Source organism: Cyanistes caeruleus, chromosome 3 (genome assembly GCF_971803275.1).
Source record: "Cyanistes caeruleus chromosome 3, bCyaCae1.hap1.1, whole genome shotgun sequence".
Classification (NCBI taxonomy): domain Eukaryota; kingdom Metazoa; phylum Chordata; class Aves; order Passeriformes; family Paridae; genus Cyanistes; species Cyanistes caeruleus.
In genome coordinates this window covers 103853876-103879407 of record NC_141703.1, presented here as the reverse complement: position 1 = coordinate 103879407, position 25532 = coordinate 103853876, and the positions used below count along the sequence as shown (strand labels likewise).

The following is a 25532-nucleotide window of genomic DNA, read 5'->3' as shown; positions in this document are numbered from 1 at the left end:
AAAAATAATATTTTATATGGATTCAGGGTACCCCAGACCTCAGATATGAGTGAAAGGCATTCTAAAAAAGGTAAGCCCTGGTACTACAGCTCCCCCAAGCTGAATCCCACATATCAGCCAAGTCTGACGTCTTTCCCACCTCATTTTCCCTCCCTCTGTTACACAAGAGGAATCATTACACAGTCCAAGGCTGTGAGACTATTTCAGCATTAATCTGTGCCTGCAAGACAACATGAACAGACATCCAGGGCTACGACGAGCTTGGGAATTGTCAGAAGTTTGTCCTAAACTCCCAAAACATTTGATGTTGCTTCTGTCATTTTCAAGACCTGACTGAAGAGTAAATCTCTTTGAATATGAAAGAGACGCAGATGATATACAGCAAAGTAAACACTGCTAAGGGATAAGGCATGAATAAAGAAAAAAAAAATTTATAAAAGAAACAAAAAACCCAACAAAAAGCACCCAACCCAGATTTAAAAGGAAAAAAGGCAAGGATTCAGGAAAAAAACCCAAAAAAACCCAACCCAGACAAAAAACATTAGGGAGGACATCATCCCAAACAAATAAAGAAAGCAATAATAAAACGAAATGCAAAGAGATTAAGAATTAAAGATGTATATCAGATTTAAACCAGATAGTTTTGGTCAGCCTTGTTACATTATTTCCTACATTTCAATCAGCATGCACCCATTTACCCAAATAGCTGTATCTTAATCCACATCAGCTTGGTTTTGCTACTCAGCTGCAGAAGACATCCTTGTACTTCCCAGAACTGAGAGACTTTGTTAGGGTTTGGTCATACAGCCTGGCTCATCACCCTGTGCACTTTTCAGCTCAACACAGGCACCTTCTCTCAGACCACTCCAGCCTCCCCAGCAGCATCTTCTTCAAACCCTTCCAAGTCAGTGCCTGGGTCACTCACAGCCCCAGTACAAGAGCAATTCCTCAATGGCTGAAAGTCAGAAAACACACATGAGGATGGGGAGAAGACTTGTGGAGGTCTGGGGAGCAGGAAACAGGGAAAAAACCCCTGGAAGAATAAAAGGAATAAAAAAAGGAAACTGGTATTTCCAAATATGAAGTGCCAATTAGGGGAAAAAAAGTGTGAACCATCTCTTTAGAAGTATAACTTTAGGCTTTAAAATACATTAAAGGTGAAGAATCAGCCTTACTAGCCAATATAGCTTTGCTGGGTATGAATTCAGCTGCTACTATTGCCTGAGCTTTCTCCGCCCCCACCCTCCTCCCAATCACTGTTTCATTGTGAAAGAATTTAATTATTATTTTCATTACCAGATGCATACATTATAAAATGAGCCTGCACAGAGACAATGAGCACTTTAAGAAAATAGGTGTAATAATGAGAATGATATGTTTACATTTTTCTGCAATAAAAACAAAGACATTCTCAACAAGGCTACTTTTTAAAATATACTTGAATAAAATAATTCATAATAGTCATAACACTAAATGTGATACTCCTCCTTTTTTAAAAAAAGTGGATTAGTCCGCTGCCTTAAATTTTAATACAAATTAAAATCAAATTAAAATAGGGGTTTTATTAACTTCACGATCAAAAACTTCCACAAAAATTTAACTTAAACACATTTCACAATGATGGAATATTAAAGCTTTTCTGTTTTGGCCTTAAAAAAATACTAATAAAAAATATCTGTTCCAGAGACATCACGTATACAGTATACCCAGGGAAAGAATACTGCAGCCACCATATCTTATGCTGGTATTTTAAATAAAACACAAAAAAAAAACCAAGAGAAAAAAAAAATAGAATCTTCAAACGAAATACAGATACATGTATATTTGTATATATGTATATGATACATGTGTATATTTATTTGGGAGTTTTGCAGCACAAACAAAACCTCAAACCCATGAAGCAACACATTTGTATGGATATAATAGAAACAACACAATGGTAACATCTGCAAATTACTTCTAGTCTGAAACTACTGACTTAGTAACAACAACACCCAAGTTTTTGTGCTTTATGTGACCCTATTTAACAACACAGGGCAACACTCCAATTTCACCCAGGAACCAGATTCAATAAATCATGAGCTGCTCATGGCCCACCAAGCACGAACCAGGTGATTTACAGGTAAGCAGCAGGGCTGTCACCAGCACAGACCCCCTGCTCCCAGAAACAGCGTCCCCGTGGAGCTCGCCCTGTGACCACCTGTCACATCCACACACGCTCACCTGTAAATCAGTCACTGCTACGGGGGGACGTTCAATCAGCCACTGCTTCCAGCTCTTGGAAGGCTCCCCCTGCTCCAGAGCTGGAGGAACTGCCCACGTGCACTCACGTCTCGCCAGGGCTGTGCCTCCACAGCTGGCACCCACCCCTGGTGTCCATGGGAGCAGAGGAGCAGGAGTCACCGCGGGTCAGTTCCTGCTGCCCGTGCAGAGCTGGCACAAGGGCGATGCCCTTGCAATGCCTCAGCATGAATTGCTGGCCCTAGCTGGGCAGACCTCTGGAGGCCCTGGAATGCCAACTTCCATTTGGGAAAGGTGTTGAGTCTTTACTCAAGTAGGATGGAGGGCATTTGACACTTAACCACAAGCCATAATAACAGAGCAACCTTCTCTTCCCATTCTTAGATGTGGATGCCAAGCCAGGATTCACTTCACCAAATGAAGATGTTTACAGTGTAGGTGTCTGTATCTGAACAGGTCATGTTGGTCTCCCTTTACAGCCCATGGGAAGAACTAGGCTCCTTGACTGAACTCCTACAGAACATGTCAAAAGGAGGTCAAGTGAATCACATCCTGCAAGTGCCTGTTTCTGCTCCCCGCCTGACAGGAGTTCTCCAGGATTCCTCTTTTTCTTTGCTGGATACATTTAGGGTTTTCCCTCCACTTCCACTCAAGAGTTAGACCTTAACAACACAGGTGAGTTAAAACCCGTACTGTCCTAACATTAGCTTAATCCTCCCAGTTTAAAAATGAGTAACAAAGCACTGACTGTAAGTTCCCAGCATTTCCCACTCAATACAGTGGGTGCCTGCTCCTGGGTAACACCACTCCTTCACATAACTGCTTTTAGTTACATGACTCCAATTAGTGTGTTTATTTCAACATTATTTGTCAGCTTGCACTTATTCCTTCAGTACTTTTCCTCTCAGATGCCACAAGAATTGCCTGACTCTCAGTAGTAACTCTTCTCATTAGCACAGAAACTTCCTCTTTTTGTTGCCAGTCTTCAAAAATGACTTACCAAAAGATCTCTCTCTTTAGGTGTGACCTACATATTTTCTTCTACCTTAAGTTCTCGATTTCCTAAACCTTTTTTCTTTTGTTCTACACTTAAAAATTATCCAGTATCTGCTGAAACCTGTGAATCTTCATTTGACTTTGAAACAAGCCACCTGCTCAGGTTTATCACCTCCATTAGCTCTTATTTTTGCTTGTAGAGTCCTCATTTCTATTAGACAGACAAGAACTAAAGCAATGAATATTCTCAACTTTCCTAATTCTACTTCTGATTTATTTCCTTCCCTTTCCCAGAAAAAGTAACTTTTTCTCCCTTACTTCTAACCTCTAATTCCTCCTCTTTATTCTCCTAAACCATATTCCCAAAGCTCTCCATAACTGACAGGAAAAGGGTTAAATGTGCTCAGGAAAGGGAGGTAGTTAATTTTTTTTCTACTCTGTCCAAAGCAGACATGGCAAGCTGAAGTCCCCCATCCTGTAGGACCAGGCAGTGTCTCACCTGAGCAAAAAGAGACACGATACCAATGTACTGTTAGAAATTGGTTCCACACTCAACTAACAAGTCTGAGTTGCTTAAGATGAAATTATCTCCCCTCTTTCTTCCTCTAGTCCTTCTATAACCACAGTCATCTTGGCTGGCTGTTGGGCATTTGCCAACAAACCTTCAGACATCTTGCAGCAGTTGTAGAACGGAGCTTTTCCAGGCCGAAGTTATGACCGTATTTATATTCCAACAGCTCCGTCGCTCCAGCTTTGGCATGCAGCTGCCATGTAGCACTCCAGACAAAATCCCTCCTCCTCAAAACTACTTTTGATCCTGAACATTTTGCTTCAACAACTGATCAACGAATGGCACAGCTAAGAAAAAAGCACTAACACCTTCCCCTGAGGTAAAGTGGGCCCTATTACAGCCTGTTCAACTGTGAAACCTGGAGATGGTGCTTTAAGCTCAAAGAACTTGATGATGGTTTTAATGGTTTGACAAATCTCTCCCAGCAGGAAGGGAACTTTCCATGCTTGGCTGTAGAGTCTTTCACAAAGCTGAAAGAAAACAGCACTTACCTAAATTTAACTTGCCATACTTTTAAACTGGTCTACGTGAGGAAACGTCTTCTGCTTTCATTTTATGCACAACATTCAATTAAATTCTCTCAGGAAGAAGGCCCTTCCATACTAAGGCATGTATGTTATTTTTTCCTTCACATATATTTCACTTATCTTTGCACATGGCTCAAGTGGAAAAATCTTGGTGCAGTGATTAAAAACTCACATGAACCTGCCTTTCTTCAGGGGCAAAGGAGAACAGGAGAAGCACTAAGCCACTCCTGATCTCCATAGGCAAAGAAACAAGATAGGCCTGGCTCAGAGCCCGCCCAGCGAGCCGACTCCAGCAGACCAGGTTGGGGGCACATTCCATAGGCAGAAGTACTTCTCGAAGAACTTCCTGCCAATGGCTACTTGACATTAAAAACTAGGATGATCTAGGTCAAGTATCCCAGTTGACATTAATTGCTATGTTGGATCAAAAAAAAAAAAAAAAAAAAAAAAAAAAGCAGGCAGCCTCTCAGCCAGAGCTCAAGTCACATTAGGCTTAAAAGTAACCGAGGCCAAAACCTTGAATTGTACCCAGAAGCCAAAAGGAAGCCAAGCAGCTGTTGAAGAACTGCCCGAGCATGTTCTTACCGCTCCTGCCCTCCCTGCGCGCAGCTGCCGACCGAAGCTGGGGAGCACTGAGCAAGGAGCAGCAGTTCCATGGCCTCACACAGGGGTCACAGAGTCACAGACAGCCCCTGGGACACACCACCTCCTGAGTGTGTTTCTCTGCATCCTCATGCAGAAGGGTTGGGGGCCTGCTGGCTGTACCTGCCTCAGACAACCAGCAAATTACAAAACAGGTGAAAGGACAGGTGAAATGCTCCAGAGGCTGGTAAACTACAGGCACCTGCCTTTACTGCTTTCTCTCTGTTTGTTGCTTCTTTTATCTCTACATACTCTGAAGGTAAAGCATGTGCCATGTCCAACTGGAAAGGAAAGATTATTTGGGAAAGCAAGTCATCTTTTGGCTGACCAGAGCACAAGACCAGGTGACTCCCAGTTACCCAGAAAAATCCAATGCCAAGGAGGTCAGATTCTGGAATAACTGGTACCATGAGAAGGGTATGTCCTTCCACATATTCTTCTAATTATTTCCAAAAATGTCTTACAGTAGGTGAAGACAATTTTCAGGCACATAATGAGTTCATGACAAGACAAAACAACTCCATGAGCCCTTTCAATTAATATAGCTACAGCTGAAACAGAAAACAACCATGGGCTCATCTTACTTATCCACACACCTTGAACATTGCAGCCTTTTATACAACAGGCATAAAAGGAACAAATTAATTTTTAAAGAGCAAAAGATGAAAATATATAGCTGTGCTTCATAACTCATAGCAGGTTTCCAAATTGTAATCAATATTTTCTTTTGCATTTAAGAACTGCTGAATCTTAGTGCCTTTTAGATGTCCAAGTGCCAGAAATAATAATTTTATTATAGATAACTGTATGTGATTAGAGTTTGACTGTAGTTTTTGAAGTTCTCTGCAAAGCCAATATGGGTTAAGTGCCCATTTGTATTGTTATAAAACTTCTTTACAGTACTGTAATACAATACTCAAGCAGCAGACTCTGAGCTAATATTTAGCATACAACCTGATAACCTCATATAGACCCAAACACAGCTGGAAAACCTAAAGTCTACAGCGAGTTCAACAATATTTGTGTTATTTTATTCAAAAGTTTAAAAATACAGGTGTCAAAATAACTCCTCAAAGCAGGAATAATATTTGGAGAAAGTAACTTATCAGTCAATTGAACTATTCAACAATTACAGCATGTGCAGTACTATGGACCATTGACAACTCATTTAGTCCAATGACAACAAAAAGAGGCTTTGTCTCCCCCATGTACAAGCTCCTTAGCCAGTAAAGATAACTAGCACTTTGTCCAAATTCTACAGATAGCAGTCTGGGGCCAAGTGCAAAGCTGTGTGAAGGATAATCTTCCAAAAAACCTAGCCAGTGCCATTTAAAAATAAATAATCTAAATCAAATCAACAACTAAATAACCCCAACATAAAAATTTTACAATCTAAAACATTTTTACTTAAGAAGGTGGGGTGGTTTTTCTACTTTACAGATCAGATCCAGGTAGAGCATAAAATGTTCAAATAGTATGACAATTAAAATTAACTGTAAAAGTACCTGTAGGAAGAAGTGGATAGCATCTCTCCATGTACGCCAACAGGAAGCACCACGGTCTGCTTGTATTACTGGGATAAAGTCTGGTGATTCTCCCAGCAATTATGGACTAGAGCAGATCTCTCCCATGCCCATTTGGACATTAGGAAAAGGTTGTTCACTGAGAGGACAGTCAGTGGAACAGGCTCCCCAGGGAAGCGGTCATGGCACCAAGCCTGCCAGAGTTCAAGGAGCCTCTGGATGACACTCTCAGTCATGTGGTTCAGGTCGTTCTGCAGGGAGCAGAGACAGGGACTCAACAAGCTTTATGGCCCCTTTCCAAATCAAGATATTTTATTACTTTTTACACATATTTTTAGTCATCAAAATGTTGATAACCAATTAAGACTTATCAAAAGGCTTTTTTGATTTGGAAATATCCGATTTTGCTTTTTCTACTCCTTTGTTCACAGAAGGATGTCAATACTTTGTGATAGGTCTCCTGCAGTCTTTAGGGCAAAGCTCTTTAACACCATTTATTGAGCAGGGGTTACCTATAGAAATTCCTAATTCAGACAGCTGATCAGCTGCACAGATTAAAGATTGAAGTGAGTGGTCTTCATAAATTCTTTTTTGTTTGTTTTTGTGAGTTGGCTTTGTTTAAATTAGTTTAAATTACCAAACACATTCAGAAGTTACTGTAGCAATATTTGCCTTTTCATCCAATACTAGGCTAGAATAGTCACTTATTAACTGTGGCAGAGCTGTATTTTACAATGAAAGAAGGTAAAACAGATGAGTCAGGGCTTGTGTTTCAATAAAATTTCCTTTAGCAAACTGGAGCAAGTATCTCATAAACCTGATTCAGAAATATCCTCTACTTAAATACCTGGCTAGGTATTTTCTTTACATTGAAGAAGTGCTAAAAATAAACAAAACTGGAAAAGAGAGACAAAATAAAAGGGGGGGAACACCCAGAAAGCTTCCAACACTGACACAAGTCTCTCAGAAGGAAACAGTCACCTTTTTGTTCAGAGACTCACCTAACATATGTTACTAATTTTATTTATTAACTTTTATTTAACCCAACTTTTGCTGCTGTTCTTGATTACCAAGGAGACTCAGGTGAGCCTACTGAGGAGGGAGACAGCAATAAAATATATAAAAATCATCACTCCCAGTCTCCTGCTTTCCTTTATTTCCACTTGTGCTCTCGTGCAAAGCTTTCCTTAGACATCCTCCTGCTCTCCCAACTCTGATCAGTAACACCACTCTATTTTCTCATCCCGCAGCAGGCTCAGGAAATGAAGATGGCACAAACATTTATGCTTTTAATATGACAAATAACTGCACCTCTTTAAAACTGCTCCCATGAGAGCAATACCACAGCCCATGCCTTTACCAGTGAAGTGGCAGGACTGAAACTGAGCTGTAATATCAATCTGTGTACTTTGTCTTTATGTGTAAGGAGTCACTCTCGCTATTTTCTTGTATTTCCATATCTAATTAAGTGAATATGTGCAAGCTTTCTCTCACGTGTGCAATGCCAGCCTTTGTGCAAGCAAAATCTCAAATTATTTGACAGCAGTTTCAAATGAAAACTCTTTAGTGGGGGCTGGACAATTGCCACTGGTAACACTGAATCCTGACTGCATCATTCATTCACACAGGTAGCAGAGCTTCTGCCTCCGTAATTAAGAGAGGTATTTAACTTCTCAGACTAAAACACAGGTGCCTTCTAATCTCCAAGTCTGGTAAGAAGAGACAAACATAAAAACCAAAGTAAGGTATACTTGATCTGTTTGTTTCTGAATATAGACTGCCTGGTGAGAGGGTTACCTGTTGTCACACCTGGCCTTACTTTTGTCCCTGTCTCCTCCACAGGCTAATCTCATGCAATGCACTGCCAAGAAGATGTTGCCCTTCCTGCTAGTTCTATGCAAGCATATTTTTCCAGTATTCTATTGTTAAATAATGCCTCTGTGGAACTACAACAAAGGTGTTTGTCAGTGCTAAACTGAAGCAATGCTGGCAATAAGCCTGTGGGACCCTGGGATGGCTCTCTCGCTACAGACTTTCCTTCTGGATGCTCTGGCTAACTTAATACCCCACACATCTTAGCTTGCCAAGTTTTGACAGTCCCATTCTTACCCTGTTTTAGTGTGCATGTGGTTTTCTGCTCCAAAACACAGTGCAGTGCTATTTCCAGACACCTGTGCTCCTGTGCTACAAAACAATCATTAGCATAAGAAATGAAAACCACAGTCAGACTTAGGGAACAGAATCATTTGCCCCCTAGGTCCGTCCCCTAGGTCTGTCCAGCAAAAGGAAACAACAATACCCAAACTACCAAGTCACAGAAGACCCTACTGTTTCACCAATTTTCACACTAAGCTCCCCCTGAAATGGCAATGGGTTAAGGGACTGACTCCTCCTTGGAAAAGGCACATTTACTGCAATGTAGCTATTAAAAGGAACAATTAAATGTTAACATATTAGAAACAGTGTTAACTGGTTATGAACTCAACCTTTACCTCTAAAAAACAGCTCCCTTCGTGCAAGCAGTAGGGCTATTTCCCCTAAATTTAGGTGTGCTCCATTTAAGCCTGATGTTCTCTCACACTCGGTGTCAAGGCTTATGAGAGCAGGAAGCACTGAAAGCAAACCAGGACAGGTTTCCCTTAAAAACAGAATAAATATTTTTAAGCATCAGAAACATGCAATTTTGTATGTTGAAAGAGAAACAGCTATCCCTTTAAAAAGCCTCTTTTAGGACCAAAATATTTTAGGTTCCCTTTCTCACAGCTATACGTTCACATGCTCTAATCTATTTTTAGAATGTCCTTCCTAGATTAATTTTTAAACTTGAGTCTGGACACTTTTCACCCTCTCTCTGCCTAGATATCCCTGTTGAGTCTGTTCCACTACTGAAGGCTGCAAGGACATGGAAGTCAGCCTGCCACAGGTTTGCATCCCACCCTTTCCTACTAAAAGTAGAAAAAAACAACAGAGGGATCGAGAGCCTGTAGAGAGGAACAGGGCACAGCACTTAGAGGGCAAGAGCCATAACTTCCTACAGCAGGCACGCTATTACATGTACTTTCTGTCACAGCAGATGATGACTTAAAGCCATCTCATTAAATGCTGCAAGGCTTAAAAAGAAGGAAAAAACCATCTATTCCCCAACTTTCAAAGAAAAGAGCATAAATAAAAATACTTGACTTCATCCATAAAGTAACCAGCCCAGATTTAGGCTTGACAGTATCTCTGTAAGAGAATAAACCCACCATAGACTTTACAGGATAAATACTTAACTAAGCCTTCTGGCAGTTCTCTTTAGATATAATTCTACAGCTTTAGCTATGTTAGCTCACAAATGTGACAGTTTCAACCCAAGCCTGTTTACAGGCTTTTATTTAGAAGGGTCTTGTACCTGGAAGTCTGCATATATCACAAATCTTTTGAAAGGAAACAGATTTCAGACAACCACTGATGTCAGTGTCAACTATTTAAGGAGTAGTGAGTTGCTTTAGACTAAGCCAGTTCTTCCCATTCCACTTACAAACAGCTGGGAAAAACAATGTAAAGGTGATTAAAAGGGGAGGGAGGGGAATTTAACCAGTTACTTTACATAAAATGCTCAATGAGCAATTTCTTTGGACTAAAATTTAATCTGACATTAGTTCAGACATCTGTTATTTATGTGTGTAGTCCCAAGGAGTGGTAAACAGCACTTATAAACTGAGGGGAAGCTGTGCCCACAGATCACAGAATATCAAAATATCCAGTGCTGGTCAAATCCAGCAGGAGACAAGCCTTCCAGCCATGCCATGGCCACTGAACTCCTCAAATAAACCACTTCTCCATTTCCAGACAAAAACATGTTCTCCACATTACACATGAGCAATCTGCAAAGACTAAAGAGCGCACACGAGGCAACCAAGGAGAGCTAATAAAAGCACAGATATTACACCTATTTCTTCTCTTCTGTGATCTCATTTTAGTAATTACCAGTTATTTCTACATATCTTAAGAGACTGACTTGTAAATAACAAATAGAGGAACACAGTGCTGGAATATACCAGGACTGTGCACCACGTACAGGGAGTCAGAACTCAGGAAAGTGAGTTGACGAATTATGTTTACACATTTTTAATATAGTCTAATGATTAAATCAAAAAGGAAAATCGTAAGGATATTTGCCCTTATCTTAATCAGCAAGGCTGTTTATGCAGGCTGAAAGGTAAGCATGTGTTTGCTTCTCCGTCTCATTTTTATGTATTACAACTGAAGAGCATTGCATTATTCGAACTCTTGAAATCATAAGAAGCCTCCAAACAATTTTTGCAGAAATGATACTTAAAAATTTCACATTTGAGCCATCCAGGCCATCCATTTGACCTATTTTACCCAGAAAGACTAAGGCTCTCACTTATCAGAAAGACTCAAAAGCATACAAAATAAACACAACTCACTTCCCAAACTTCTAATGTATTCATTTTTCCTCCTAAAATTTCTACAAGTCATTACAAGATCAATTATGTCACAAAGGGGCTTTTTTCCCTAATTCTTCCAAACAAGAACATATGAGGCCATTTGATTGATATCTTAACTACAGAACCTAAGCTGAGACTGAAAACCAACCAGCAAAATACAACCCCAAAACTGACCACACCTAAAAAGATGACCACAGTAGGTGCTTCATCCCAGAGAGATGGAAGGGGCTCAGGAACTGTAAAAAATGGTTCCCATCCATGACTTCCCTCTCACTCTTAGAAGCATTTGCAGCTCCCAGTATCACTAGCCCTACTATACCTGCTGTTACATGCCCTTTCACACAGTCTTTCCCCTATCTGTGTGATATCTGCAATAGCCAGAAATACTGCAGTACCTTAAGTTACTTTCCTGAATTATTTTAAACAACCACTACTATTTCTACAAAGCAGGACATCCTGCCAGAGTTTTCTGAATCCCGAAGATGATGTCCATGGGACAAGGGCAAATTTTTAGATTTAAAAAAAAAAAAGAAAAAAATTAAGAAAAGCCACACATAGGACAGCTGCATCTCCAAGCAACTCTCTTTGCTCAGCAAGGTACAGCAGCGAGTAAGGAGACAACACACCCTGACTTGTGCCATCTCCCTGCAGGGAAGGGACCTTCTGCACAGGAATGGAGCAGGTCACCAGGGTCAGCAGCACTGCCACAGATAAACCTGACAAAGTCCACCTGCCACAGCACCAAGCAATAAGCTAACAAAAATTAGATCACATAGCAGACCTCCAAGTGTTTATAGCCCATGACTCAACTTTTCCTCCTGTACAGTGACCTTTATAGAGGACAGGAAAAGGAGGCAAGCATGCTTATATGTTAAATTCATACAATCCATTATCCAAAAGAGTAACTGGTATCACAGGCTCCAAATCTACTTAAGAAGCAGAACAGCAGTGGCCCATGATATCCCCAGAAGGCCAGAACAGAGGAAATTTGATTGTTTTTGTGCTCCTGGTATCTTGTGAAGCATGCACAATTTTTCTCAAAAAGTAACAAGGTCATAAGGTAGAAGACATAGAAGTAGTGTGATCATCAGCACAAAGAGGAGTTTTTAAAAACCTGCCTTAATGCTCGAGTTCAGGTTTGCAGAGACAGAACACAGCTGACATTTGCCTGGACAAGAAATCAGAGCTAGAGGAATCATATAGCATTGCAACCCAAAATACTCGGCATTACCCCAAAAACAGTGCCCAAATAGCGTTCAGTTCCTCTACCAAGTGTTAGAATACTCTGAAAACAAAACCAGAGCAGGGTAAAGCAAAAGTGAAATTGCCTGGAAAGCCTGAAGGGCACACTGAGCAGATCCTTTTTTCCACTTAGGAAATTCACGGTAGAATATCACTAATGGTAAAACTTGAGGTCCAGAAGATAAAGTTCAGCAAAGTGACCTTTTATGCATTTCAGATCAAAAACCAGTTGGGTCATATACATGCTCAGATAGCCTTGGGCATATGACAAACAAGCTTAAAAAAAAAAAAAAAAGATTGTGAGCAAGCACCCCAGACAGCTGTGCTCAAGAGCTATATCCACGAGACACGTTCAAACTTTCATGTTTGATATTGTAATCTAAAGACAAGCCAGAGTTCAGTAAATAGTAAATGTGATTCTGCACAACCTTGTTATCTTTCCATCTCAACAGTTAAACCTGTGTGAGAGAGTGCAAAGAGGTTACAAAATACTATCAGCACAGTTTATTAAATGGTCTTTTTGCATTTATTTTGTACCAGGATAAAATTTAAGGTAGCAGAGACTTAAACACCAGTAAGTCAGAGGTCCAGGACGGATTCTTGACAAATCCTTTGGACCTCCAGAGGCAAGAGCAAATTTTTCTTCAAGAAATTCTGCGCTATTACGTGGCCACTGTTTAACTGATTTGAGTAGTTTTGCTTTTAGTATGTTAGCTAAGCAAAAGTGAATGGCAAAGAGTGCATAGATTCTTCCTTAATTTTCCATAAATAGGACCCTAAGTAACAGATTATGGGGATTTTTCTGCTGATTTTGCCTTTCCTCCCCATAGTCATATACCTCTAGAGATCCATTATTCTGGGAGTTCTAGGACTTTAACCTATGATCTTGGAATTCAGGGGAGATTTTGGACTTAGAGAACTCAACAGCACCACTCCTGATTTCAAAACCAAAGGATTTCACACTTATCTGTGGTGATTGTTCCACCTCCCCAACCCCCCCCTCCCCAATCCTTTTGGATCATTATATTCTGGTTTTGAACTTTAGCTTCTTATACTTCTCACATCTCACCCAAAGAGATTTTGCTATCCACCTTCGGAACACAACTTTAAATAATTTCAATTTATGGTTGCTATTATAAATTCCAGAAAAAAACAAGCTATTGTCTTATCTTCACACTTAGGAAGAATAGAACCTGAAACCTTCAGCTCTTTCAAAAATGGGAGGGCAAGGGGTGCTCTGGGGTTTGAGTTACAGAGTATCTCCACAACTGGAAACCGTGGAGTAAGACTACGCATTGAATTAATGAGCATTTGAAGGAGATCTCATTATTGCATAATTACTTTTGCACAAAAAGTAACCAGAAGAGAGTTAGCTACCTCAGTAGTGAGGAGCCCACATGCATCTCTTGTTAGATGAAATTACAAAAAACAGGTACTCTGCAAACTAAGGTAAAACCAGTCAGAAGTCCTTGATGCCCAAATGGCATGGAAATCTGTGCAGAAAGTTGTGTCCACACTTCACATAGCTTTGTCCTTCCCCACCAAACTCAGTCCAGTATAGGACTGGCAGAACACCCTTGCTTGGATCCCACAACCCAGCAGGGATGTCTGCCTCTCCATCTGGAAGTTGCAATCCTAGAAAAACAGCATGAGACAAAAAAGGTGTGGGAAAAAGTTTTTTGGGGGTCTTTTTGTTCCGTTAAATATGACACTTGTCACATACTCATCTCTTAGCCAACTACAAAAACTCCTGAGTGGAGAGCAAAAAAAAAAAAAAAAAAACAAAAAACAATCCACTCAGGCAAGCAATTTTTTCCATAAATGATAAGCAAAACAACTCTAGTCAAACAAAGTTGAAGGCTACTGGCAAGAAAATTGAGGCCCTAGGCCCAGTTCTTTCTATTGCCTGAGAAATGAAGGCAGAAACCAGTATCTTGATGTTCTTCCCTGCTGTTTCACTCTGCTTTCTCACTGTATTTCTGCAGCAGTGGGAATAAAGACAAAAGAAGCACCAAAGAACAAAGCCTGAATCTCATTCTGGCAAAAACAGGGAGAGGGAACAAAAGACAGAGTGGAAGTGGATAGACTACTTATAGCAATTATTGTCAAACATTTTTGCACTTCCTTCCTTAATGTAGCTCCTTTTGTACACAAAGGCCTCCAAATAGTTCTGAGAGGTTCCCTTTGTAAAACAAGGAGAAAGGAAAACTGTAATAAGACTATGCAATGAAGATAAATTTTCCCAATAATGCAAGCTACAGGAAACACATGGAGGTCAAATAAAACTATTATTTGCCTTTTCAAACACTATTTTCTTCAGCTGCTAAATAAAAACATTATGAAGCCATTTTACACAGTAAAATTTAACCTTCTATTAACCTTCCATATTAAGTAAACAAACCTTTCTAGCCAATAAGCATCATTGTGAACTCTCCGAGATGATAAGCAATACCTTAATTACATTCATTTACATGACTTTGAAATTGTTCCAGACCAAAGTCAACAGCTACAAGGTCAAAGAGTATGGAAATCTAAAATAAGGAGAAATCCATAGTCGGCCAGTTCACAAGGATTGTGCAGCATCCTTTCTAACCCAGCTTGCAAAGGGTCAGGGATACCAACCACGTACTTGCTTTTCATCAGTTAGATTAAAAAAGCAAATCCTCTGAAACACCAAAGACCAAATTCATCCCTTTTTTTTCTTTGTTTTGAAGACTATTCAAAGTTGAAAGCAGTGGACACTTCAGAATTGTTTTTCATAATGCCTAATGGCCAGTCAATCTGTATGAATACCTTAGGCAAATGTTTTATAACATTCTAACTGAAAGCCACAACACAAAATATGCTTTTAAAAAATACACCCAAACCACAGAGAAGTAGAGAATATTTGATATAGTGCCTTTATACTTGGGAATCCTAAATTGATGAGTTTACAACTTTTAGAATGCTACATGAAAACTTCATCGCTTCATCCATGCTACACTTGGAGCAGGAAATGCTAAAAATGCTCAAAAAGCAATTACAAAAAAACTTTTAACAATGACTGTTGCAAGAAACTTCATAAAGTATGACATGCCCTGAAACAGCAGAAAAGTAGACACAGTCCATCCACTCCTAAGATATTAGATAATGGCTCAGATATGATCAATAGCCAAATCAAATTAGCCAAAATGGAGCACACATGCATGCTGCACTGATGGATCTTTTCAGGATTACATTTTGTGTATTCTAACCATGAAGTTGTAACAAATATACATATACAAAAATATAAAAGTATAGTTTTTGGATTTAGGCACTCCCATATCAATACACTGCAGCTGACAACATTTTCTTAGTATTAAATTAGATAAATCTCCCTACACCCTACTTTACTAGCCAAGCACTTTTTATACAACTCTCAAGCCAACAACCTTCTGCAATTTAAGTATGATTTAGTGCAAGAGAAGCAATGAGTATTATAAAATTTATGCTTGTTCACCTTCTCTCCCCACAGAGAAGGGCAAGACGTTTTTTCATGTAAATATGTATTAGATCCAAATCATTTAAATAGATATTATTCCATAGAGAACATGATGCTGCATATGCCCATTTCAGCTCCATGTTACTAAATAAACTGCAAGGTAATGATGTTGCCTTGCTCATTCTAAAGGACACTGAAAATATTTCTAGGCATTTCAAACAGAAGTAAAAGGAAGAGACTTTCACAGGGAGAAAGGAAAACTAGGGTGGCTCTCACAGAGCTTCCTAAAGTGAAGACAAGTTACTTGCAAATTAGGAAATCTCTTTAGGAACAGGTCACAGCTGCCACAGAAAAAATACAGCTCAGGTACATGGAATCTTTACAGCATAAATAGCAAATCATTGCTATCATCCAATTTCATTTTCTTTTAAATGGAGAAGGGAAAGATAATCACATTTGCAAGGAGAAAACCAAGAAACTTTAGACAGGTGACTTAATTCTAAAAGTTAACGTAGAAATGCAAAATGCAAGGAGCCAAATGCTAATTTGTCTCTAATATCTCTCAGTTATATTTAGCTACAAGTGTCACTGCTTGAATGGAAAAGAGACAGAATAGGGAAAACTTAAAACAGTGCCTTGAAAATGAGAGCTTTAAGCGTGACTTTTAGGTGAATGCATGAATTTAGGTGAATGAATGAATATATGTCCCTGCTTTTCACAAAATGCACTGGATGTTAATCAGCATGTTATACAAAATCTAAGTTCACAATTTCTTTCTAAATCGTGTATATATTTAAAGTGAAGAAGACTGTCATTTGACTTGAAGCTATCACATACCATTTGGCCCACAGTCAGTAATCTTACAATACAGTCTGACCTCTACTTGATTTTAAAATAGGATAATCACCTTCAACTGTGTATGAACCTTGAACATTATCAAAAACAGTTTTATTGCATCAACGATTTATTAATAGTCTTATATTAATAGTAATGTAACTTTGACTTTACAAAGTCATAAAGATGACAAGAAACACAGTCAAGACTTATTGTGCTACCTATTTTATTTTAGGCTTCTAAGGCAACCTCATGACACAATCAGAAAAACTATCCTGAAAGTAAGAGCTACAAAGGAAAAACAACAGAGTACGCATGTGTCGTCCCAGTTCAACAGCAAAGCAGGAAGGATACAGACAGTATAATGAGTTCAGACAAGTACTGAAACCTTTCAAGTACCAAAACTGTCCTGCAGCCAATTGTGCTTGGAAGTGGAGAAGTGCTCGTGCTGAGACAGGTAACCTCTGGACAGCACACGAGCAGCGACTGCAGTGAAGAAGAGGCGTGAGCCTTACGTGGGAACGCGCTAAGCCAGATTCCCCTTCCAAGCAAAGCGCTGCAGAACGCCCAAAGCCTACAGGCTCACATTCAAAACAAACCTGAGGAAGGAAGAAATGTTCCTCCCAGAGTGTTTCTGGTTCCCAATACTCACCGTGGCACCCCTGCTGCACGGTCACTTTTAGAGCTGCTGGCCTCATTGCAGCACAGTTTAAACAAAGAGCAGCTAAGAAAGTACAATATTCTATAACTGGCATTTACAGCATCGGCCTTGGACTCCTAATCTTTACCAGACGGGCACACAAATCAATCTATCAGCTCATAAAGGTATGCTTTTTAACCTCCAAAACAGATGGGATTGGCCAGAAACGTCTGGCATGTCAAACTGCTAATCACGGCTGCCCTTTGCACAAAATAACCCACTTAAGTTAAGGCATGGTTGCTCTGTAACAGACATTAGTCTGTGGGAAACCCATTTAACTGTCACATACTCCCGCCACTCTTGCTCTCCCTTAATTAAGCCTAATGCCTTATGCTTTGACCTTTTGCTCTAGCCTATTAACCCTATCTAGTACAAGTTCAAATATGTTAAACCTAAAAGTTTGCTTTTAATATTAAATGCAAGCTACAGAAAGAGTGAGGGATGCTTCTCTACCCTGCAAGTTACCAACCCCCGTGTTAGTCCTCACAAAATATGTCCAAACATTAATCAGTTTAGCAACAAAAAAAAAAAAAAAAATGGAGTTTCTTCCACAGGCATAGCCTACTTTCTCCTCTGCAGAAAAGAGAGAGAAGGGTGAGGAAAAAAAGAGATGTGAAACTTCTGCTAGCAACTTCATATCCTCAGGCTTTTGGGTTTTTATCCAACAAGAAAAGCACATGCTATCAGCCAAGATCATACTGCACTCATTTGCTGTTCTCTGAAACCCATCATTAAAAATAAGACATAATTGGTTTACAGTGACCAATTTCTCCTCAATTAAAGGCTGCCTCTGCCAACCCTCCTCACACTGAGTCACCATCTTGTTCTTTTGACAAGATAGTTGCACTTACTGTTAGTCTGTAATTCTCATCTGCATCTCCAGGTGAGTTGCACCCTTTGAAGTTTCTCAGACTTGCACAGACTTAAAGACATAATTTATTCATTCTAGCCACACTTTTCCTTTTATGCAAGCTCAATTAAAGCATGGCTGCCTTCTGCTCCACCATCTCTTAATTCGCGAAGGTTACACAGCATCAACAACACCAGGAGATGCGTTTCTAAAGCAGTACTCTCTTGGAGAAAGTCTACCCTAAGGGTCCAGAACTCTGACTTAAACAAGAACTCTAATTCCAGTGACAATAACAAACCTCTGATCAAAACAAGAAACCTCTGATCTCCACAATAAAGCTATTTATGTATGCAAGCAAGCTTGGTATACCAACAGAAGTATTCCACAATTAGTGCTCATAAGTAGTAAACAAACCTATTCCCCACTCCAAAAAAGCAACGATGGCTGCCCATAACTGTTTTATAATATAGGTTAGAAACAGAAAACAGAATGCAAACTGTGTGGGGATTACCAGCCATGTATACACTGACAAACATATTCTCAAATCTTTAGCTTAACCACCTTACCAACAAGTTGAACACTTGGTGCAACATCCTTCTTTACAGCTTATGATTCTGCAACTCTGACTAAATTAGAAGTTCTTTTAAAAAGAGAAAACAATCTTGAACCAAAGCTTTGAATTTACTTTAACTGTTTTTGAAGATGTGAAAGATTTCAAAAGCCTTGTTGCTGCAAAAGCCACTGTCTACTAAGTTCTATTAAAGCTGTATAAGAGACCATCTGCTGCTGATCACAACAATTCTCCAGTTTTAAATTGCTAATTAATTAATTATGTTTTAATTCCAAAGTGCCTGTGTTACTGATTCTGAGACCAGCAAGTAATACCATTAACTTTTCTGTAAATACAATTGCTCAGACAACTAAAAGATACACTACAGTCAACACTCAACTTACATTTTTGAAAAGTCAAATAGCAAAAACACCATGGGGAAAAAATAGATCCCTAATCTCAATTTCTGGTTATTTCCAAAGCACTGATTCTGGTTAAATCCAAATCTCTACAACTTTAAAAGTGCAAATGTCTTCTAATGATTTCATTTGGCTATATTCCATTGTGTTGGAGATGCTCAAGCAGCACTACGCAGACCAACGTTGTATTCGAGTAAAGTCAAGCAACGCATGGATTTATTTACAATAAAAAGAGAAAAATATATCCTTGCATCTGCAATCTGTGTCATTACAATGGATATTGTCTGCAGGCTGGGATTTGGTATGACTGCCTCCAGCTTCTAGACCTTCCCTACTAATGCTCACAAAAGTTGCCACTGGAGGCAATGCAAATGAGTCCTAAGAGAGACCAGAAACAAAACAACAACTGCTTGTCAACCATTACATGCCCAAATTGTATTCTTTATGCTCATCAGCATTCTCAAGTTCTTAGGCACGCATGTAGGCCCACCGAGGACAGTGGGGCTACTCAAGTGAATAAAATGACTCACAAACCAAAGTGCATATACATAAGCAATCACTGGACAACACTCGGGGAATTATTCCCTGGTATCAAAGAAAAATAGGATTTAGGAAATGGGAACCAAGGGAGAAGATCCAAACAAAATGGCAGTGATGCTAAATGTCTACAAGCCATTGTAACGTAATATCTAATAATGATTTTACTGTGACGGTCCCTTGCCACACAAGCTCAATTTGGATCTGTTTTATTTAAAAAATAACAGAGATGGTAACACAGAAGTGTTATTTAATCTTCTCTTTCTCTCTGAAATTACATATAAATCAAGTTCTTCACTATTTAGCTACCTCCCAAATAAGTGGGCTAAATCTTTAGAACTTAACAGCAAATTACATACAAAAAAAAATCAGATGTTACAAAAATACTTATTTTTCTTTAATCAGCACACATATTAAAAAAAACCCAACTCTTACAGTAAAAGAGAGGGATTAACTTGAACATTTATCACTCCAACACACATTATAATCCTAAAAGGCTTATACATGGCACACAGTTGTCTGACAGCTTTGGTAAGACAAACCCCAAACCAAAGGGACAAGGCGAACAACCCAAACAAATTATTTACCTTGAATGTGGTTCCATTAGGAAAGCTCTTCCTTCAGGAGTCCAAGGATGCATTAACTTTCTTCTTCCAAAATTTCATGATTGATCTGAAAAGAACAGCAAAAATCCCCCTATGAAATTCTGCAAATCATTCTTTCCTACCTAATATGCCTTGATCTACTTTTTTACTGTTGGTGTAATAGAAAGCAATGCTTGATTTTGGTTAGTACAAACTGCAAATAACATTTTTATATCAGAAGAAAAACGTAGTTCCAAACTTCAGAAGTCAAAATCTTCCAGACAGGGACATGAGTAAAACTAGTAGAAACAAGTCATGTTGTCTAGACTTACACTAAGGGACATTATTCTGCAAGAACAAAATCCACATTCAACTGTAAGCCAGAGTCCTCTTTTCCTTCCTTTCATTCAAAAAACAGCTGTGACATGAAAGACCTCCTTCCTATGTAGTGGTTACTGCTTAACACTTCAAACTTACACCCAGGAACATCAAAATCAGTTTTTAAAGAGCCCCTATTAATTTACATATACATAAGGAAAATATAAGAGTACAGTACAAAGGTGAGTGTAATGCTAAATGCAACAAAATTAGTCAGAAAGAAATAAACCAGTAGAAATTGTAATATTTGCTTTTGAGAGATTTAAGAACAGTATATAACACTATTTTATTTTAGTTACTTAATGTTATCCATTGCAATCGTAACCTTAAAAGTTCTTCTCAGCACTTGTCTATTATTCTTAAGTGAAATTTTGCTAAAGGTTGCAAACTTTCAGCTAGTCCAGATCATTCTCATTTCTACTATTTCAGCCCTGTTGTTATGACAAGCCTCACTATTAGAGGTCTTTGAATTACCACCCAAGCAGCAAGCTCATTATGCATAAACTTAACAATAAAAAATACTTTAAATACAATAAAATGTACAAAATAATGAAAAAGAATAGACTTCACCACCACTTAGCTGAACTTTCCCCTCCCTCCCTCCTTCTGCTGGGAGAGTTCCTTTCCTTATTTCAACACCTCTGGCCTCTGTTCCCACAAAAAAATGGATACAGAAGATTTTAAACACAGAATTCCTCTAGCACCGAGGACCCCACAGGTGGATAGGATAGAGGGGGAAGAGTGGGAAGTGTGTGTGCTGGAGGAACATCTGAGCATTTATACTTCTCCCTCCACAAAACCACTTGGGTCCAAGCCAGATTAGAGAAAATATTTAACTCTGACCACAGCAATGTGCTTGCTAACTGGGAAAAATATACAGGTGTTGATCAATGGATCATCATCCAAAAAAAAACACCAATTCAAAGCTTTCAGGTACATGAAATAACAGCAGCATGCTGGACTACTGCCAGCACCAAGACCCAACAAAAGATGCCTAACAATAGAGGCAATTAAGCTGAAAAATAAGTAAATACCATGGAATTCTACATGCAGATGCTATTTTAAATCCTTCCTCCATATACATCACAAAATGAAAAGGCAAGTTGCACTACAGAAGGGGCACAATCCTCAAAATTTGTATTCAGCTTGGGGGGGGCGGGGAAGATCTACCATCACAGTAAAAATTAACAGAGAAATGACAGGTACAGTGACAAAGGTGCTAATAAACATAGTTCAAAGCCTTCTCAACTCCATTTTACTGAAAGGGTAAATAAGCTGGATGTGAAATCTATTGTGGCCAATGAAAAACAGGACAAGAGGCCCCAAAGACCAGATCATCATCTTCTTCATCAGAAGAAAGCAGCGTTATTAAAAAAAGAAATATTCATCTTTTCAAGCCACCTGAATTTGACAAAAATTGTTAATTCCAGTATTACTGCTTTATACTATAGATGTAGACAACACATGTTTTTCACAACTGACAAGTGGGTGAATTTAGTAATTCCTACTTCTAAGAGAAGAGAGATTGCTATGTAGTAGGAAAAAACACAAAACAAGGCATAAAAACCCACTCCATACAGTACTGCCAACAAGGTTCAATGTATAGATGGGATTACCTTTAGGTCAGCATTCAACAGTCTTTTTTATATTGTTCCAAATGACTACAAAAGATTGATGAGAGTTCAGTGAAAAGACAACAGAATTTGTTATTTCTGGGAAAAATTCCATACTCCTTCAGTATGTTTTAAATTCAAAAAAATAACTTCTAGGGAGAAATTTTTTTCTAGGAGAAAAAAAAAAAACCACAAAAACTTTTCTAGAATAATATTTTTTCCCAAACACTTTGCATCTGAACCACTTGCTTTACACACCTTACAGTTTTTGGAACGTTGATTTGTGTGGTTTTATGGACTACCAAATGCAGGACAAGTGATAACAGAACACCACCACCAAGGCCATCTGCTGGGGCAAGAACCATCATTTCTTTCCACATCTGAGGCAAGCCCTGCTTTTGACATGACTGAAAAGGCCTTTCCAGTTCACTTGCCCCCTCTCTTTTCACAATGGGTTGGGGCACAGAGAAGCAGCAGAAAGCAGGTAGCTATGATCTTAAAGTTTGCTATGGAAAACAAATCAGAACAACAATACCAACTCGAGGATCAGTGAGAACAAAAATACTGTTCATCTGTGAGCAAGGCTTACTGCTTGGATACATTTCAAAACAGAACTTCATGGACTATGTTTTGGGGCAAATTAAATACTCCCTTATTTGTTTTCAAATAGGAGTTTCATCCAAGACTGGAACTAGCACCTGATCTCTTCACAAGGACTCCCTCTCAGCTTCCTTTCTTGAGAGGAAGAAGATCATGCCCCTCAAGTCTTTCCCAACACCAAGTTTCTTCCCTACATTAAACTCACTGTCTCAGAAACCAGTGACTAAAACAGAAGATCTGTAGCTTCTGCTTTGAATCCGATTTTGTCTACAAGCAAAATTAGTTTTCCTCTGCTGAAGGCAATGGTATTTAGAAATAAATGGTATGAAAACAAAATTTCACTCAAGACAGGCAATTAAACAAGAGCAATGAGCTCCAATAACAATTTAACTATGAGAAGACTATGCCAGAAGGGGTTTGACCCAAGCTAAGATGTCTAGCAACTGCTACTTCCCCTTTCTATGCATGAATATTTATTTACATGAGTTTTAGTTTCTATTCTCCTTCTTCAACCATCAAGCCAAGTGACCTGCAACAGACAGCCAAATAAATTACCAAATTAATTCTTTCAAGTGCTAAATAGGTCTGCTAGCATTTCCAAGTATTTAAAATAAATAATCCAGAAAACCTAAAGAGCAGGCATTCATACCCAAACACTCTCTCTGCCCATTTTTCCCAAGGAGTATCATGAGTTTCCACATGATCCCAGATGTTCACCCCGAAGTACTGGCTGCCAACCTCTGTATGCTGTTTTCTAATTCACCTGCTGTTTTCTAATGCAACTAGTGAATCCCTAACACTGAAATGTCCAAAAGCAATGCCACAACCCTGTTAAACACTTTCCCCCTCTCCTTGCTGCAGGCAGGCCAGCACAGCTCAGGGTTACTGTTCTCATGGCCTGTTGGCAGGAAGAAAGAGCAAACCACAAATGCTGTTGCCATTAACCTTCTTGCCTTTAGTTCAAGACTGTTTAGACAGACTGTCAAATTTATGCTTTCTATCTGTTTTGTACATTTATGCACATTCTTTCACACCTCCTCCTCTTGTTCAGGCTTCCTGCCCTACCTGTGTACCTTTATTGCTTGTTTGTCATTGCCTGCCCTCCTGAGCAGCAACGATTTATAATTCAAAATTTGCACTTCTTGTCCCAAAAGGGTGTTTATCCTTTTTAATCCATAGGATAGCTATCCTATTGACCCTGCCCCCTGCTCATCACGCAACCCATCGCTCAGCATGTGGGAGATGAGCTCTGCCCTGCCTGCAGACCCCATGCATGGGAGTGTGGCCACCAAAGCTTCACCCCCCAGAAAAGGGGCTTGTGCCCCCAAACCAGGCACCCAGCTGGGAACCCCACACTCTCCCCAGGCTCTCTCCTGGATCCCTTCCACTCCCTGCACATCCACATACAGGAAAGAGAAACACAACCACAAGACTTTTGGGGTTTGAGATACAGGCAAGCTCGGAAGAGCTCTTCAAAAATATTAATTCACAAAAATCTTATGGTCTTCATGTCTTCTCTGATAGCTCTGCAAGGAGGTGTCAAGCACAGCCCTGGAGCAGGACAGCTGACTGGGAGAAATGCAACTCCATGGCTTTGCCTTGGGCAAGTTTGTGCATGTGCTCGGCACAATGCAGAACAGGATTTGTCTTTTATTATAGTCACTGTCACTGGTAAAATTAACAGTGCTCTCACTGCTAATGATAATAAAGCTGGCATTATATAAACTTTCTGCTAGTGTTCAAAGCCTGAAAAATAAAGTTAGTTCTGAAGGGACAAAATAAGCTTTAAGCACACAAGACTTTGTCAAATCTTTTAAGCAAACCCTGCAATAAGCAAAACTACAGGCAAATACAAGCACCATAAAGTTAATTCATATCTGGGTTCTACAGCCTTTATTGAATCACTTAAAATTTTTTTTCTTGATGCCTTTTACAGAACAAATTTACCCCAAACACAACTATCAAACACTGCAGGTGATATAGCCAGTGATTAGATCAACCTTTTAAGTTTACAATATAAAAGGATTATTTACTTTTACTTCTTTATCAACACAGCTTTTTATGACTGTAATAAGTTTTGGTTAGCACATCTTTCACTTGAGAAAAAGAAACAAGTATGGGGAGCAGAGAGGAAAAGCATGTTTTCATCTGCAATTTTCTGCCAAAAGACTAAAAGGGAAAAAAAGGCAAAAACCTCAATCCAGCACGGTTTGGCATTTGACTTCGAGTTGCATCCTGTGCATGCATGGCCTACAAAAACCTGGAACCCTTGATAGCTCTCACTCATTAGATAACCCAGAAGCACAGGCCAGTCCAGCAGCAGGTCAGATTTCACCCCTGCCCAAACCCTGCAGTCACTGCTCACCTCTTCCGTCGCACTCACACAACACAAACACCCTTACACATGCATTTCACTCATGACTAACTAGCTCTCTTGCTTTGGAGTCTGTGTCATCAACCCTATCTCAGGAGATCACTGACAGAACAACAAGTCAAACTTCTCCACCAGAAGTTTGGGAAGACAGCTGCCTCACACAGCAAAAAACCACAAAGCTGCCTGAACGCTGTACTTGATGAGAACTTTTTGCCTTCCAAGATGTTAGCTACTGATGCCCATAGAGTAGAATTACTCAGATGCCATTAAATCTGATCCCAACCACAAGATATCCTCAGCTCAGAGAGCTTTTGTCATCTGGCATCTTAATGTGTCACTCTCTCATGTGTTCAGTCAGCCCTAGAAGCAGTAAATCGGCATTTGTGTATTAAAGAAAATGTTTCCTACTCGCTCAGGAATAGCCACCCCCCCTTTCC

General features: G+C 39.4%; 1 protein-coding gene across 6 annotated transcripts in view; it reads right to left on the bottom strand.

Annotated features, from left to right (window-relative positions):
* Positions 1–25532, bottom strand: part of NRIP1 (nuclear receptor interacting protein 1) — a 72063-nt gene that overhangs the window by 44816 nt on the left and 1715 nt on the right. For all 6 annotated transcript variants that reach the window (XM_086883488.1, XM_086883491.1, XM_086883489.1 and 3 more), the window contains exon 2: positions 20134–20218. The gene's annotated coding sequence lies outside the window, so the exon portion shown is untranslated. The remainder of the gene's footprint in view (positions 1–20133; positions 20219–25532) is intronic.